The following is a 17,380-nucleotide window of genomic DNA, read 5'->3' as shown; positions in this document are numbered from 1 at the left end:
AGGTGGTTCTTTCATCCCCTCAAGCAATGCCTCACTGTCTACACTGCTATTCATACCCGTGCAAGGGGAGTGTGCAACAGATGTACTCTACATGCCACCGTAAGGAGTATGCGGTGTAGATCTACCCTTGGTGGGAGTTTCTCCAAATAACTATTCTCCTCCTATTGGAGGGGATGGTTTAGGCCCAAGTTTTTAAAACATCACATATTAGTTTCCCATTACCTAATGACCATGAATTACACAGTTCCTGACTCCTAAAATCAGTTAAAAATTGTACAGCATCTATATACACATTCGCTCCACACCTGCCAAATACAAATTATACTTTCTTGTGCGTTCAGCTGTACTTGAAAGTAGTAACTTATTAATGGAAGAATAAATAGGATTTCAGACATTTCAGTTTATTAAAAAAAGCTTAGAACAAAAGTATAATAAATCATACATGTACAAAAGAATTATTTCAAGAAGGCCTGTCTCACGGTGAGGGAGTTAAGATATTCAATCTATCTAGATTATTTAAGAGAATATTGAGAAGTGACTCAATCATGATCCATAACTACTTACACAAAGAGAAAATTTCTCACAGTAGCGGGTCTCTTTCATTTAGCAGACAAAGGCATAACAAGATCCAATGGCTGGAAGTAGAAGCTAGACCAATTGAGAATGGAAATAAGGTCCAAACTTTTACCAGTAAATGGAATCAACTAACAGTACAACTTGCCAAGGGATATGGTCAATTCTCTATCACTTGCTGTCAACTTGAGATTGGATGTCTTTAAAGGATATGCAGTAGCTCAATCAGAAGTTATAGTCCTGATGCAGACGTTACTGGGTGAAATTCTATGGTCTGTGTTAAACAAGAAGTCAGACTAGATTATCTTAAGTTTTCCTTCGGGCTTTAAAAATCTATGAACTCCCATCTATGCATTATCAGAACTCAAAAACAGTTTTGTAATTACCAAGACTACACACACTTTTGCAGTAAACATAAACCCAAAGAAGAAACTTTCATTAGAATCACCAGATGTGGCATGAAAGGAGGTGTTCTCCTGAACAATTATACAAGTGTCAGTGCCTGGGACATGGGCGGTCTTGCCTAGTGCTTAGGGCAGAAGTCAGCGGACAGGCACCAGAGCTAAGGGTCAAAGCTGAAATCAGGGCCAAGAGTCAGGTTACCTGGAGTTTGGCAAGGCAGGGGCAAGCTGGGGTCAAAGCAGGATGTAGGGGTGGGGGCAAGGCAAGCAGGACTGTGAACAAGGCAGGGGCAATTGCAGCTATGAGTGAATGCTTTTCAGAAGCCAGTGAAGTGCTGCTGGAATTAAGTGCCGGCCTGCTGATTCTTCCAGCCAATCAGGCAGCCTACTACAGGCCAGCTGCGCTCATTAGGTTGCACAGAGACTGGCTCTGCTGCAGGCCCTGATTCCTGACAACAAGAGTTCATTAATCATTCCAAAACAAAAAGACACAGAGACAAAATGCATGTGAATCTAATGTAATTTCTCCACCTCGCATTACCACTATGGTAACTTACTATTCTTTTGCTAACATTGCTTTGTAGTACAAAGTGCATTTACTTTTTTACTGTGAATAGATAAAGATAAAAAGTCAGGGGACAGTTCTCTTTTAAAATATATCATCTAGCTATCAAATGATATTTTGTTCTCCTTAAATGTGCTGAACTCCTACTGACTTATATGTACTGTACTGATTTCCCCCTCCATGTTTTTAAAGAACAAAATCCCTTATTTGTGTTACTGAGAACTTCAATTGTTAAGACTGACAGAATTTTAATATCTAACTTATTTTTTATGGAGCATGCTGTATGGTTACTTTCTGCTTTGCAATCAGCTTGGACAATAAAGCCAGACTTGTCCGCACTTTCACTTTCTGATTCTCATGCACTAGCCTGATACTATTGTCTGTATTACCAACTCTGGAGGGGGATATGCTTAGTTTTGCTTAATTGTTTTCATTGAAATTAATTCTATTTACCAATTTGTAATATCTCTTTTTAAAATAAACTTTGTTGTTGGTGTTTTGTTATTATTAATTATTTATTTGTACTGTGGTAACTCCAGTCATGGATGAGGGCCCCACTATGCTAGGCGCTATACAAACACACACAGCAAAAAGATGGTCCCTTCCCCAAAGAGCTCAGTTGAAGTAAATTGACAATGCCCCTTTTGTATTCACTGGTAATATACACATAGGTAAAAGAACTATACTACACAGAGACCCCAATGGCATACAGCACACACTGATCTTTCGATCTCTCTCTTTAACACTCATACACACCTCATCTCCCACCCCCTCCTTTCTGAGGTTTAACTGCATGTGCGTACACACTGGTTACTTGATTCTGTTTCATCACAGCTCTTGTTCAATAAGATGAACTATATATGATTCCATCATATTTCTACATTAAGGTCCATTTAATCTGATCTCTTTATTATACTCAATAATAAGGCACAGTTTTCAAATTTGCAGTAAATTATTCATAGAAAATCTTTCTGGTGACTTTTTTCCCCTTAACAAGAAAACAGAAAAATAACTATTCCTGTCTTTCTTTTTAAGAGAACAAGCTTTTTCTTAGTAATAAAAGGATCATATGACAATAGTTTTGCAGTGTATCATGCAAGCTCTGTTGGAGTCAATCCAATTTCTATACAAGTACTGCCATCTTGACAACAAAGCAGCCTTATTGAAACAGGCAGGCCTCATCTTAATTCTGGCACCACTGAATGGAGAGTACACACTGGCCAGGGAACAATGAACCAAGAAAAGAGTTATAAATCTCTAGTGACAACTGCACCCAAAGAAAAAGAAGATGCACTATGATAGCATTGTTTGCCATACTCCTTCAGACGGCCACTTTCAAACAAAAGATTGATTTTTACACAGAAAACAAAAATGGTCTTTCCAGATTTTGCACATGTATACACCTCCCATCAACAATCCAAAACCATTATCCATTATTTCAGTAGGAAAATTTGCAACAGATCTGTACAGAAGAAAATATCCAATCATATTATTTCCTTTCTTCTCTTCCTCCCTTGCCTCATCAAAACAAGTCATTTAAAGCTTTCAAACCTATCTTAATTCCCAGGACACATACAACTGGACTACTATGCAATCCTGGAAAAAAATATCTAGACTTTATTTACTTTGCATTACTTATCCTTCCCCAATACAGTCTAGTCTCTTTTCCTGCTGAGATGGATTTACTGTACAAATTCTGTCTTGGGTTCCAATCCTGAAAATACCTATGCATGTGAGTAACTTTACTAACATGAGCAGTCCCTAAATTTATTGGTTAATTCAGACAGGAAACAAAATGAAAGCCTTGGGTGATAGGTTTTAATCTATCATTAAAACAGAGCAATAGACACTTCTGGTAAAGGAAAAGAAGTCACAAGATGCCTTAAATACCTTAAAGAACAGATAAAAGTATTCTACCACCTACTAATTGTCTTCTCCAGATGAATTTTCTAAATGGAGAAGAAATAAACAACAAAGGTACACAAGGGGAGCAAAGGGGGAAGGAAGATTTCAAAAAGTGAACACAATTGTGCATCACATCCTCATGTTACGTAATAGTGATGTGAAAAGTCCCATTGCCATCAATGGCACTACTCAGGTGAGTATGTACCACTCAGCATAAAGAGTTGAATGCTTTTGGGCCTGATTCTCATTTCCCTAAGGCCTCTTTTTACACTGCTTTGGCAGTGCATGTAAAATTTAAGCCCCCTCTATTGTGCCAGAACAGAACAGAGGAGTCTTGGTGTAAATAAGAATCTGGCCCTGTATGATAGTAAAACAAAGCATTTCTCTTTGGGTATCAAGTCTGATTTTAACAGTGCTTGAAGCAGTTCTGGAAAAAGAGATGGCAACTTGGACCTGTCCTGACCTAGGAGAGTTAATTGTGATTCCTTTTTTAAATGACTACAGCTCTTCAGACTACTTTCCTTACAGGATGGGTAGAAAAAGCCAGCAACACCCCTCCACCCCCATCCCACACACACACGCACACCTCCCCCACCCCCAACCTTGTGAAACCTGAGAAACAGGCTAGCTCAGTCCATGAGTTCCAGCATAATATTCCTTATAACCTTTCAAGTATTTACTCAGGCAAATGTCAACTGAGAATACAGGTATTTGTAACAGAAGAAACCAAATACAAGCATTAACAAAAATTAAACCCAGTCAAATACTCTTGCAAAATCAGTGTAAGTGTGTGTAAGGCTCTGCTTGTTAGTTCTGGTAAGAAATTCAGGAAAGTACTAGCTAAAAGCCTTTCCCAAAATACATCCCCATTACTAAATCGGAGACAAATCAAATAGGGAGACATTTTCAAAAACACAAAGGGCAGATAGGTGCCCAACTTCTACTAAAAGTCAATGTGAGTTGGGCTCCTAACTCACTGTGCATTTGAAAAATCTCCCCCCTCATTGTCCAAATGGTGGTCATAGAGAGCACTAGGAAAAGCAGCTAAATTTGAGCCATTTCTGCTATTGCGTGGTTTCAAAAAACTCATAAAGCCAGTGTTGATTTACATATGAACTTTTTTTGAGACCGGGGGGGGGGGGGGTGGTGGTAAAAAACAGAATTGGTATATACACATTTTTTACATATAACACACATATACAGGAGAGGTAACAGAAACTTCACTCTTTCTAAATAGCCTTCAATTCACACCCATCATAAAGGAATTATTTTTCCCCCACTAAATTGCAATATCTTGGCAGCAAATACCAGAACAAAAGTTTAATCTTTTTAGACTAAGTCTGCAAAGTTTGATAATGTGAATGAGACCATTTTATGGGGTTTTTCTTTCAGCCAGTAATTGGGCTGAGAGGAAATTAAAGCAAGTTGCAGAGCTAATGAACAGATTTGTTCAGGCCAGCCATTTTGCTGTACAGTGAGAAGAACATGGCTTTCATTTTCTGATTAAATTAGCTTAACGCTCAGGTTGCTTGTGAGAAGAGCACTCTGAGTGTACAGTCTGCAACAGTTGTCTGTAACTAATACATTAATCTCTATTTTTTAAAAGATGCAAAAAATTAAAGGCATTAAAAGGCATGGCAATTATTTGAGAATACTATGGAGAGCCAAAGAACTAAAAAACCCAACCATACATAGTTAGCAAACAGGCATTTGGAATTGGAATTGATTTGTGTATGCACACAGTATTTACAAAAGGAACTGCCCTCCCCCTGTTCTCCAGAATGAGGGGCATGGCAGATGGAAAGGAGACTCCTTCTATGCTTGACAGGCTCTTCCACCAAAAAAACAAAACAAAACCCAAACCCACAACCCTGACACAAAAAGGTGACCTACGGCAGTAATTACCCAATCAGCTAATAAGGGCAAAAGGTTATCTACAACAGCCAAAAAGCTGCTAACATTGTTACTTAAAGATTTCAGCCTTTGTTTGACGGTCTCAATAATATCAACTTTTAAGGAAAAGTTGTACCCAAAGAACAAATCAAGGTCCTACTGGGAAAACTTTGTGTGTGTAAATGGCTAGAGAAGGCCTCAATTGTTAAATTAAAAACAAAACAAAACCACAACTTTACTTAGTACGAAGTGTTTTTAGTCACAGCTGAGCTACTAAATTGCTCCCATCTATTTCAACTCAAAGCTCTGAGAGAGTTAACCACGGACACCACAAACACCACTGTGTGCAGCACATGCAAACCCACAACTGATCCATTTGATTAAAAATCGTTCCTCACCTGTGACTCTTAACTACCTGCCACTCAAAAAAAATAATCTTAATAATGTTATTATAACAAACTATTAGAGGAGGGGATTTTACCCTTACTCTCAAGTCCAACATTGTAGTCACCATCCTTCAAGCCAAAAAAGAGAGGATGTAACTGCTTTGGAGCCAGTCAACTTTACTCCTTACTCAGAGGGGAGGGGTCATTGTTGCGAAATGTAATGCCTAACCAAACAAATAAACTAAAAGAAAGTGAGTAATCGCCAGGATTTATCAAGTGTCCCAAGACTGCATTTGGACAGTCAGTGCAAAGGAAAAGAGGAGAGAGGGTTTTAACTAATGGATACTTTGAAAATTTTCACAGGAGACAGTGATAAGTACACAATACAATAACATATTATGAAATCTGCTGCAGCTGATTCAGGGATTCCTGAAATCAAAAAACAAAACAAAAAAAAGTTTTAAATAAAGAGATAGTAAGTAGTGACCAGCTTTATTAACATAAGAAATTAAATGCTTTTAAAATGAGCACTTTTAAAGATTTAATTTTTTGTGGTTTTGATTACATTTTAAGCTTTTTGGGTTCTGTACTCACTAGGGTAAATTAACATACTTAGACTGAGACAGGGATGTCTGGGAAATAAGACAGATCAATATGATACTAAATATCCATGTTACACTCCACCAAAATATCAAATGAGTTAAGAATTAAAGAAAAAAATTAAATATCAAATGAGTTAAGAATTAAAGAAAAAAATTGAAGTTATCTCCCAAACTACATCCTAAACTCACTTTCTGGTGCCTTGATAGACTACAGCTGTTCAACACAAACTGCACACAGCCTTTTATGATTACAAATTGCCAAAAAGGTAAACTAAGGGTATTTCTTCACTGCAAAGTTACCTTGAGTTATTACTGGAGTGTTGCCCCTAACCTGACTCCCATCCACACACAAAAATGTTGACCTCAACCGTGGTAGTGCTGGTTGGTCTTTCGGGGGAACAGTCTGACATTCGAGCTAAGACAAGCTGTGTGGATTCAGCTTAAACCATTTTATTTGACTTGGACACTGGATAGCTACGGGTGGATATGGAATCTTTCACCCCGAGACCTGAGCTAGTTTACATCCAGCCAGGACAGGCTGTTTAAAAATCTACCATTAAAGGAACCAGCAGCACAGCCAGTGCATTGCAATGGATATTTCAGTGCCCCCTGCCACACACACAGTAATGCTTTAAAGCAGTTTTAGTGGTGGTATGCGTGAAATGAGTTGGTGGTCTCAGTTCCATTCCTAGTAAACAAGACTCTGATTGATAAGAACTCCTTCCATAGTTGACAATCTCATCAGAAATGTCAAGTAGGGAGTTGGCTCTGAGACTGAACTACCCTTTCACCCCGAGATGCCTTCCTGGAGATGTAGTATCAGAGGGGTAGCCGTGTTAGTCTGTATCCACAAAAACAATGAGGAGTCCGGTGGCACCTTAAAGACTAACATTACACTGCTGCTGCATGTGCTGTACCTGGCCTGTTGCTGACAAGAGGACTTCATTCTCCAGGCCTGTCAAACCAGCACCTTTCAAATGGCAATACATTTGCTTTCTTTTTTTATTATTATTGTCCAATTATTTCTGAGTGAGAAGAGAAAAACAGAGACACGCACATTCCAGTCCCTGGAATTTTTCCAAGACAATTTAAATCAATTAATTCAAGGTTTACTTTAAGACTGTAGAAGGTGGGGGAGCTGGAGGAGAAGCTATCTAATACTCTCAAGATGCAAGCATGTAAAAGTACACACCACTTGTATTTACTTGTCACAATATCTTTGTTATGAGGCAGGCTTTTCCACTAATGGAATCTATAGGAGGGGGATAAGAAACCAAATACATGTATGGAGGAACCACCATACCTTACTATAAACAATTTAAAACACATTTACTTCTGGGTTGAAACTCTGTATGCCAGGTTCCAACATGGACTAAGTTGTCACAACCGAATTATAATAAGATTAATTATGAACTCCTTGAAAGAGAGTGGTTTCTTGTGTTAATACTGGCCATCCTTAACTAGAACAGCTCTTGAGATTGCCACCTTAATTTCACGTGCCAAGCAACTAAATCCTTAAAGTCACTTGAAATACATAACGGTAGGGATTCCCCAGGCTACTAAGGGGTGCCGGCCCTACCCCAGTTCATTTCGTACCCCCGCATTTATCTTCCCTTATCACGCCAAAATGACTGCAATGGAACTACTCATGCGCTTAACTTTAAGCATGTGAGAGCTTGCAGGACTGTAGCAGAAAACAATTTTTTTCATAAATTTCTTTCATTTTTGAGACTATTTGTTAGTTTGTTCCTATTGATTCCCTCAAAATCTTGTGAAAAGCCTGAATAAAAGTGGAGTCTAAAATTCTAAATAACTGAAGTCATTGGTGCATGTTAGCTCCATTTGACACGCCCTTTTGTCTTGATTTGAAAGGAGGCAAAAGAGTATCCTGTTTTAACCATATATCAAATTCTAGATAAGTCATACTAGTGGATCCACAGTAGGAGAGGTCAAAATTACAAGCAAGAAAACCTTTGCTTTTCTCCTGCTTTGAATTCACTACTCTGGACAGAAGTCATAACTCAATGAGTATAGCGAACTGTGACCTCAATCCACATAAGGAGGTTAATAAAATAGTTAAACATGAAAATTGTCTTTAAAAATAAAGAAAACAGAAAGGTGACAGTAGGTCAAATACAACTAACCACTGAGTAATCCTCTAGAATTAGTCTGAGATTTAAAAGATGTTCTAAAGTCCAGTCAATTAGATTTAAATGCAGAAATTACTTCCATCCAGAAGAAATAATTTCACCTATCTCTATAGAGTATTCACTCTCCTGTGATGTAATTATAATTAATACACATATTCATCCTGAAATGCACTAAGTATTTTGAAGTATCTGTTGCCCAAAAATTGTATAAAAAAATAGCAACTCTATTTTGTAATGCACAGGAAAAGAACGTATTTGAAGGCCATTTAGAAACACTGCAGGTTTCCTCTAAAGAGGGCTAGAGTTAATCCATCCATCATGTTGCATATCTTCAGCAGAATGAGTCATAAAATGTCAACAGAGATTCCTGGATTGTTGACATCCATGTCTGGATAATGGGATCATTTAATCCATCTGGCAACGTAAGTCTTGGAGGATAATGTAGTCCTTTCAGGATACTGCCAGACACCATGAGAAAGGCATGAAACGTACTCCATATATTAGAATGGTTTAGATATAAGCTACTGTACAAACTTTTTCCTGAGAATGAAAATATATTTCTAAGTGGTCAAAAGATTATGATTGAAAGAAGGAAATGACTGCTTTAAATGAGCTCATTTTTGTATGTGGGGCACAATTAGGGTGACCTGATAGCAAGTGTTAAAAATCGGGACAGGGGGTGGGTGGTAATAGGAGCCTATGTAAGAAAAAGCCCCCAATATCAGGACTGTCCCTATAAAATCGGGACATCTGGTCACCCTAGGCACAATCTAGGACTGAGCTATGGATCTCATCTTATCCAGACAGCAGAAAACAGGGTCTTACAAATGAAATAACATAACCTAACAAACTTAACCCTCCTACTGAACTGAAAGTCATGGGACAGGAGAGTTAGAATTGTAAGCTATGAAAATGCTTCTTTCAAACATTCAACTGAAGTTTTAATGAGGACTTGTAATATCACATTCGAGCATTCTGGGCTCCCATGTTATCTTATAGGTAAGCAATTGTGAGGTACAGCTACAAAACAGTGAGAAATAGCTGGGTGCAGCTGAAGACTGCTGCAGAAGAGGAAAGGTTGCATGGTATGTAGTGCTGAGACTTGAACCTAAGTAACTTTCTTTTCAGACCTTGTGGAAAAAAATGTCTATACCGGAATTTTACGGTAACATCATGTAGAAAAAGAGGAATCATCACACTGGAGCTAGAACCTCTGAATGGTTCAGACCAAGAAGTGAAAGTTTACTTAAGTCTCAGGTGAGACACTGCAAGTAGTGGAGAAAACGGAACCCTATTAAATCAGGTTCACTATAGTTGGAAAGATACATTGTTTGACGTTGCCAGAGCTATGATCAGTAGCCTCTAGGAGCTGCTAGATCTTATTGACTTAGCTAATCTGTTAGAAAAAGTGCTCTGGCCTGGATGTACAGGGCTTGGAAGAGAACTCCTACTCACCTGGTAGGATAGAACCTACTTGGTTTCCCACTGAGGGACCTATGCTAGGGAAGATGCTTAAAGGTTCTTGTGCTTTAAAGACCTATACAACTCTTATAGTAAGCCTCTGCTCTGGACCAAGCAAACTATCATAGAGGTTCCCCACACCCAGGGGTGAAAGTAATATTAAACTCTTACCGGTACGGGGGACCAGCTCCAGGGAGGGGAGGCAGGAGCCCTCGGACGGAAGGGGCGGGGCCTCAGTTGGAAGGGGTGGGGCCTGGTAGCAGCAGCAGCGACCGGGAGCCCCAGGCTCTTTTAAAATCGCTGGCCCTGGGGCAGCTACCCCTTTTGCCACACACACACACCCGTCGGTGGCCCTGCCAGTAGGATCCCTCACCTTTAACTGTAAATGTCCTTCACCTTTAACTGATCTATTAAGATCACACTATATTAGACAACAATACTTGAGTGATTATGTATGCCATATGTCCTTGAACTTCTGAACTTAAATTTTGCTGGCATAAAGGCCACAGAAGGGAAGATGAAAAACTCTAGAATATACAAGACATTTTGAAATGGTCTGATCAAAGTGGGAGTGGCCCAGAAGGAAAAGGGAACACATTTGTTTTCTCTTGTCTTTAGAACCAGCCAATCTGCTTTGTAATCAGAGATGGTGAAGAAGATTTGAATTGGTTATATGTCTTATGAAAGTGCAGCACTAATTCCAAATGAACAAAGTAGCTGAAAAGGATAGAATTGTCCTAAAAAATTCAAGTGGGGTGGGTGAGGGAACTGTCTCTAAACACTGTACAAGAGATGTTCATCAGAGAAGGAAGAGTGGGTCATAATGAGGAATTCAGATAAGATACATCCTTGAGGGCCTTCTCTGAAAAGACATACTTTCAGTTTAAGCCCCTTGAAAAAAGGGAGAGGATTTTTAATAGGCAGGTTTGTTTGTTTGTTTGTTTTTAATCAGAAAGCTCTGAAGTATCACAAATTTCATTATTTTTCCCAGAGACCTTGGGAGTACCTATACCCTTGACTAGGATAACTTATTTGGGGACTGATGTGGCCCCAACTCTTGGTATTTAGTACTTTGAATGGTGAGATCAGATGGAAGAGGCAAGTTGAAACAGCAATAAGTGTATTTAACTGCACCATTTGGTCAGAGAATCACATCTATTTAGGATCATCCTTTCCAGGGGCTTAGTTTGGACTCAAGCCCTGACCTGGATGTCTTCCTAGAAGATTTTCAATTCCTATTAGGAGAACGCTGTGAAAGATTGGGAGCAAGATCCATTGAACCTGCCTCAAGATCAGGAAAGGATTGGTGAAAAACACATCTACTTCTGACTGCAATATACCTTGAGAAATAATGCTTTATTTTATATTTTTATTTGGTCAGGCCGCATTCTTTACTGCCAGAATACAGCTAAGAAGAAGCAACAGTTACTGGCAGGCAGTATGGTACAAACTGCTAGACCTCTTGCTTCACAGCTTTACATACCCACTGAAAATTGAATTACACAGGCTACCCTAGGAGCAGGACCAAGGAGAGAGAAATAAAGAATAGTAATTTGTTATTATTTTGCTATCATAAATCACTCTGGTTCACCATTTCAAGACTGAGGGGGCTTTTTTCATTATTGTTTTGCCCACTTGTAAGACAGAAAGGTCCGGGCTCCAATGAGGTGAAAAGAGTCCTGGTGCTAAGACTCTCCTGAGCACAGGACATATCCTGAGCCAACTACTTGATTTTCTGCACACTACCTATATTACTACCCCCGCACATCATCTTGCTTAGGAATAATGAGGCACATTGGAAGTAAATATGGTAAAAATGAAAGAATAGAGAAGGACTGCTAGTGAGCCCTGCCTCCTTTATAAGCCACTTTGCACTTAGGGACCTGTTGTTTTAAAGTAACCATAGACTTAAGTGTTCAAGGTACGCAAGCACCACCACAGGAAGTTCCAAGTTCCGTCTCCTCTTTATAACTGGATTACAGACAGATAGCGGTCAGTCAATCCAGCATGGAGGGCACATGGAATGTGTGAGTAATTGTTTTCAGGAATTGGGGAGACAGAGTAAAAGGAAAAACCAAGTACAAGTATGCAGGCCCTCCGCAAAGCCAACTCTGATGGTTGCCTGCACAGCACCCCATTGAGGAAGCTTTCCTCCCCTTATCTGAACTTTCTTACAGATTTGGTGACTTTATGGAGTCAGGCAGAATTAGTTCAAAAACTGCTCTGCTCCTCTCTCCAAACTGATCTTGAAGGAACGGCAGGCTGGTGTGGGGTGCTAAAAATCTTGTGCTGACTCTTCCGGAGCATCCCCAATCTTTTCTGCAGCAAAGCAGGAGGCAGCTAAACCACTAGCTGCTGGGGCATGTGAAGAACTGCTGAAGTCTGCTGGTGGAGGTAGCACAGAGAGAACACTTCTAATGCAAAGGTAATCTGCCTCAAGTACTGCACTCCATTCCAAATGTAAAATGCTAGGGGAAAACAAAGAGAAAAAGAATCCCTTGTAAGAGGTTCCCATTAACCCTGATCCAAAACCCACAAAAGCCAATGGAAATCTTTCCATTGGTTTCAGTGGGGCTAGGATTAGGCCCAAGGAGAACAGAAGTGGAAACATCTGCTCTTTTTCATGAAGAAGGACCTACTGGGGAGAGTGTTCTCAGTTCAGCAAACATGCCAGCAGGAGGAGCATTATGGATGTCTTTGCACTAACTGTTTTTTCCCCTTGTAATTTCCTACCGTTGCTAGTAATAGTGAAAGATCTAGTTCTAACTAGCATGTCATCTAACCTTGCTAAAGCTAAGACTAAACACATTGGTTAAAAAACTGACAGCTTGTCTACACTAGCACACCTGTGGTAGAGCTACATTGGCAGTGAAAAGTGCGGGAAAGCTGAAGAAAAAGAGAATGGCGAGGACAAGGTCTCAGTTTTGAAAGGAAAAATGGAATTCTGTCTCCATTCCACTAGAATGAACAGAAATACCCAAGAGTTACGACTGTATCCAGAGTAGATGATACAAAGCTGGAGAAACATTTTTTATCAGACTCAATATCAGCAGATTATCTCCTGAATAAAGTATGTTTTCTGTGAAAGACACCAAACAAAAAAGAGTACCAAAACAGTGACTCTGTAAATGACCTGGGTAACTTTGTTCCGATAGCACCACTGGAATGCACACCCCTCTTCAGACATATAAGAGAGGGTCCCTGCCCCACAGAACTTGCATTCTAAATTACACATATAACAAAAAAGCAGGGTGGATAATAATAAAGGATTTGTTCTGAAAAAAAATTAAAAATCAGATTTTTTATTTAGTTATTTAAATTATATGGTTTTCTTTTTAAAAGTAAACCTGCTTAAAATGAAATTTGAATTTAATACAAAATATGTCAAGGCCTAAACATAAAATCTCTTAAAAAAATCTAAATAAAAGATAAATATGCTGAATCCATGAGTCGCTATCAAAAACTCTGAATTAAAGTTTGCTTTTCTACATAAAGAAAAATCTGGGGAAACAGAAATTTTTTAGGTCATGCTTTATAAATATGACACAACAGGTCATGTATTGTATGAAGGGCTTGTTTTTATATGCTGTTTTTGTGTGTTTAATTAAATTCCAGTTACTGTCCCAATGCAACTTGACACAAATCATGAGCAAAAAGTTAATTATCAAGTCAATAAGCAATATATCATTCACCATTTTCTAACATACTAAGAATGTACGATTTAATGGTTATGTCAACCGAGACCGCACCTCTCTTTAGAAAATAACTGAATTACAAACAGACAAGTTGATAAAAATTGATGATTTACAATCAATCCATCCTGCAAAAAAGAGTTACAAAACCCACTATTAATAGGGATAGAGATGGTGGGTGACAGGAGACAGCAGTAAACAATGGGAAGACACATAACAAAAACCTTTCCCTGCATACAGTCGTTTGACAAATGCAGGCTATCAAAGCTATTCAGTCATGGCATTTTCACACAACAATTGTACAGCCAAAGACATTACTTTTAGAAAACTTTGTCAGCCCTCTCGAGCCATTTGTTAAATGTAGGTTAATTGCAGAACACAAAGGTGACAGCTTTAGTGAAAACCTTCTTACTCTTCTTCACTTGCTACAAAAAACAATAATTTGCATTCCACACCAAGGACGGCCTGCAAAATACTATGCTACATGTGTTCACTCTCTCAAAAAGAGAGATTGAAAGAAACATGAGCTTCAAACTACACACTGAATCTTTCAGAATCAATTAAAAATACTGATGTCTTGATTTACTAAAACTCAGTTTTTAGCATAAAAATATTAGTACATCCATCCACAAGATTTATAGAAATTGTTAGCTTTACTTACTAGGAAACAAATTCTGCCTACAATTACATCCACCCAATCCCTGATGTCTTCAAACTGAAGTACAAACTATTGTCCTGATTTTCAGAGGTGTTGAACATCCAGAGTTCCTGAAATCAGTGGAAATTGCAGGTGCTCAGTATCTCTGCTAATCAGGTTTTGAACTCTTAGATTTCCTCACAATCTCTTCATTTTGTGTATTCAGAAAGTATTGTGCTAATGTCTCAGCTCCACTCAATTACAGTTATGAGCCTTGCATTTATTTAAGGGGCTTTACAAATATTTCTGAACAGTGGTTTTAATTTTTTTCTAATGCTACTTATTTAAATAAAAAAGACACAACAAATTTAAACTTTGTCCCTCTGTGGCTCAATCCTGTCATGCCACATAGGCTCTAAGTGTAGAGTAGTATTTAGAAAGAGCTGGAAACGTGCCAGATTAAACAAAGCTGGATTTGGGAATGAGAACAGCTAGTCAATTCCACATTGCTATACTGACCTATATTAACTCCCAGTCAGCTGAGCCAAGCTAAAACCAGTTGGCCAATGAGGTGAGGGGGAGGGAACGACCAGAAGCCTATGGAAAACAGCCAATGCAGCACAGCTCAGATTTGCTTTATGTATTTTTAGAGCTGGAGGAGGCAGTAAGAACAAGAGCAGCATGGCCTGAGCAGTTAAGAAGAAGGGGGGAAACAGCTGGCCCTTACTGAACACCAACCTACTTTAAGCTAGTCATGTGGGAAACTGAAAAGGAATCTCAAAGAACTCTTACGCAACAAATTTCTTCACAAAAACAAATATAAACCAAATTCGACCAAATCTAATGTTGCACCTTCTGCGTAGCTCTGCTTAGCACTGCAGACCTCAAAAAAAAAAAAAGGGGGGGGGCGTAAAATAATATTTTTGTTCAGAACCTGCTGCAAAGTTCAGAGTCAGGAGATGGAATTGATAATGGAATAGAGTTATTCATTTCTAGAGCATCAGATGAAATCCTGCCAGGTTGCTGCTAGTCACTGTCTGATAGCTGTTCAGAGGCCTGTGAAAAATGAGTTGGTTGTTTTAACCCAGTTTCCAGTAGACGGTGCTTAGACTCCAAGTTAGCAAGAGCTTTAGATATCAGATAGACAGGCATCCTTGTCCCAAAACTCAATATAACTGGGCAGTAATTGGCACCTGTAGCAAAAAGACTGAGGACTGAATGGGATATGGAGATTAAATTTCCTCCATTCCTAGAAATGATTCATTCAGATAAAAGTTGAGGAATAGGGGCAGGACAATGTCAAGTGGTTTGCCTTTGTTCTGCATATTCTGTGAATAAGTATTTCAATTTCCTGTGCACTCAATCTAGCAATTCTCTCCAGTACTAAAACTTCTATAAAACATGTTTTTGCACAAAACTACTCCATATTTTCTGTATGTACTGAAAAGTATTTGCTATCCATTTATCCTCTTTAAAACAAACACCCCCCCTCACATATTCAAAAACTCTCTTCTTTGACCCCAACAAATATTTAATTCCATTAAAAAAGCAGTGATTCATTTTTGCTCTATTGTGCTTAAGCTTTTAATTTTAAATGTTCTTTAGTTTTAAATTATCTTTTTTATACTTCATTCTACTTTTGGAAGGCAGCACACAACTTCAAAAATTCATTCAGTAAACAATTAAAAAACACACTAGATTCCTATTTTCTATATATTACTTAACAGAAGGGTCTTTTTGTTACCTCAGCCCTCATGTATAGTAGCACACAAGGAAATCTGAAGTTAGAATAGGGGAAAAAATCTGTATAAATGAAAATTCACAGCAGACACTCTTAAAAAGGCAGGAAATGCTCAGGAGATTTGGGAGAAATTACAAACATGGATGTAATAACTACATCTTAAGTTCATACAATCATTTCCTCCTCATGGACTGCTCTGAAGAAAGGCATATCTGAAATCTTGTCTATTTAAAAATGCCTGTCCGAATCAAAAATATTTTACAAAACAAGGAATGACACTTTACCAACTCATTGACTGCAATGGTATTTGAGGGTGTAGACACTTGAGACACTTTGCAAGACTAGGTCCTGAATTTCTGTCTTTACAAACATTTTTCCATCAAAATTGAATGCAACCTGAAAAATATTTTGAATCTGTTATGTATAAATATCTTCTCCAAGTAAAATCTTCCGACTACACAAAGCTTTTAGCTCATGCCACACTTGTCTGGTTACACTGGTACATGTTATCTGCTATCATAGAATGTGCTAGCCTTTACCAGTGTGTCAATGGCATTGCATCATTATCACAAGAACAATAAAGCTCTCTCTCCATTTTTTTTGTGAAGCCTAATTTCATTGCAATATGTATTACTTATCACACATTTAGCTTAATTTCATTGTGGTATACATTACTTATCACACATGTAGGCTAACTTCATTGTAATATCTATTTAGCACACATCAATTTTTTTCTCCAACATGAACACACACAAAAATAACCCTGTCTCAATCCTAAACATGTCATGACTAAGCTTAAAGATTGGCAGCCATGTTATTGACTGTTGTTATCCCCTTAGGTCTCTGAGTTTACTGCTTTCACTGACCATGATCAGAGCTCTCTTAGGAATTGTGCTGCTTTAAATGGCTACTCATATGGCCTCTCAAATCCACAACAAATGGTGAATTCTGATAAGAGGCCACAGGTGTAGCTGATAAATCCTAGTACCAAAATATCTTAAACTCTTCTCTGTGTTAACACAGAAACTAAAACAGGTGTGATAAACACTATCTCACTAGGATACTGTCCTTAGTTATTGTTCAAGGGACAAACACATGCACCACTCTTCCCCCATCCTGTTTTCAAAGAACTCTGTAACGTTGGGCCAACAATATAAAAAGTTTCCCTTGCCAACTTTAGCATGTTACTTTGTCCACTGTTTCAGAGTAGCAGCCGTGTTAGTCTGTATCCTCAAAAAGAAAAGGAGTACTTGTGGCACCTTAGGGACTAACAAATTTATTTGAGCATAAGCTTTGGTGAGCTACAGCTCACTTCATCGGATGCAGTGAAGTGAGCTGTAGCTCACGAAAGCTTATGCTCAAATAAATTTGTTA

General features: G+C 38.5%; 1 protein-coding gene across 5 annotated transcripts in view; it reads right to left on the bottom strand.

Moving 5' to 3' along the window:
- Nucleotides 1–17,380, bottom strand: part of FOXO3 (forkhead box O3) — a 146,004-nt gene that overhangs the window by 101,859 nt on the left and 26,765 nt on the right. The window lies entirely within an intron of this gene.

The sequence above is a fragment of the Chelonia mydas genome, chromosome 3, assembly GCF_015237465.2.
Source record: "Chelonia mydas isolate rCheMyd1 chromosome 3, rCheMyd1.pri.v2, whole genome shotgun sequence".
Classification (NCBI taxonomy): domain Eukaryota; kingdom Metazoa; phylum Chordata; order Testudines; family Cheloniidae; genus Chelonia; species Chelonia mydas.
This window is presented reverse-complemented; position numbering and strand designations above follow the sequence as displayed.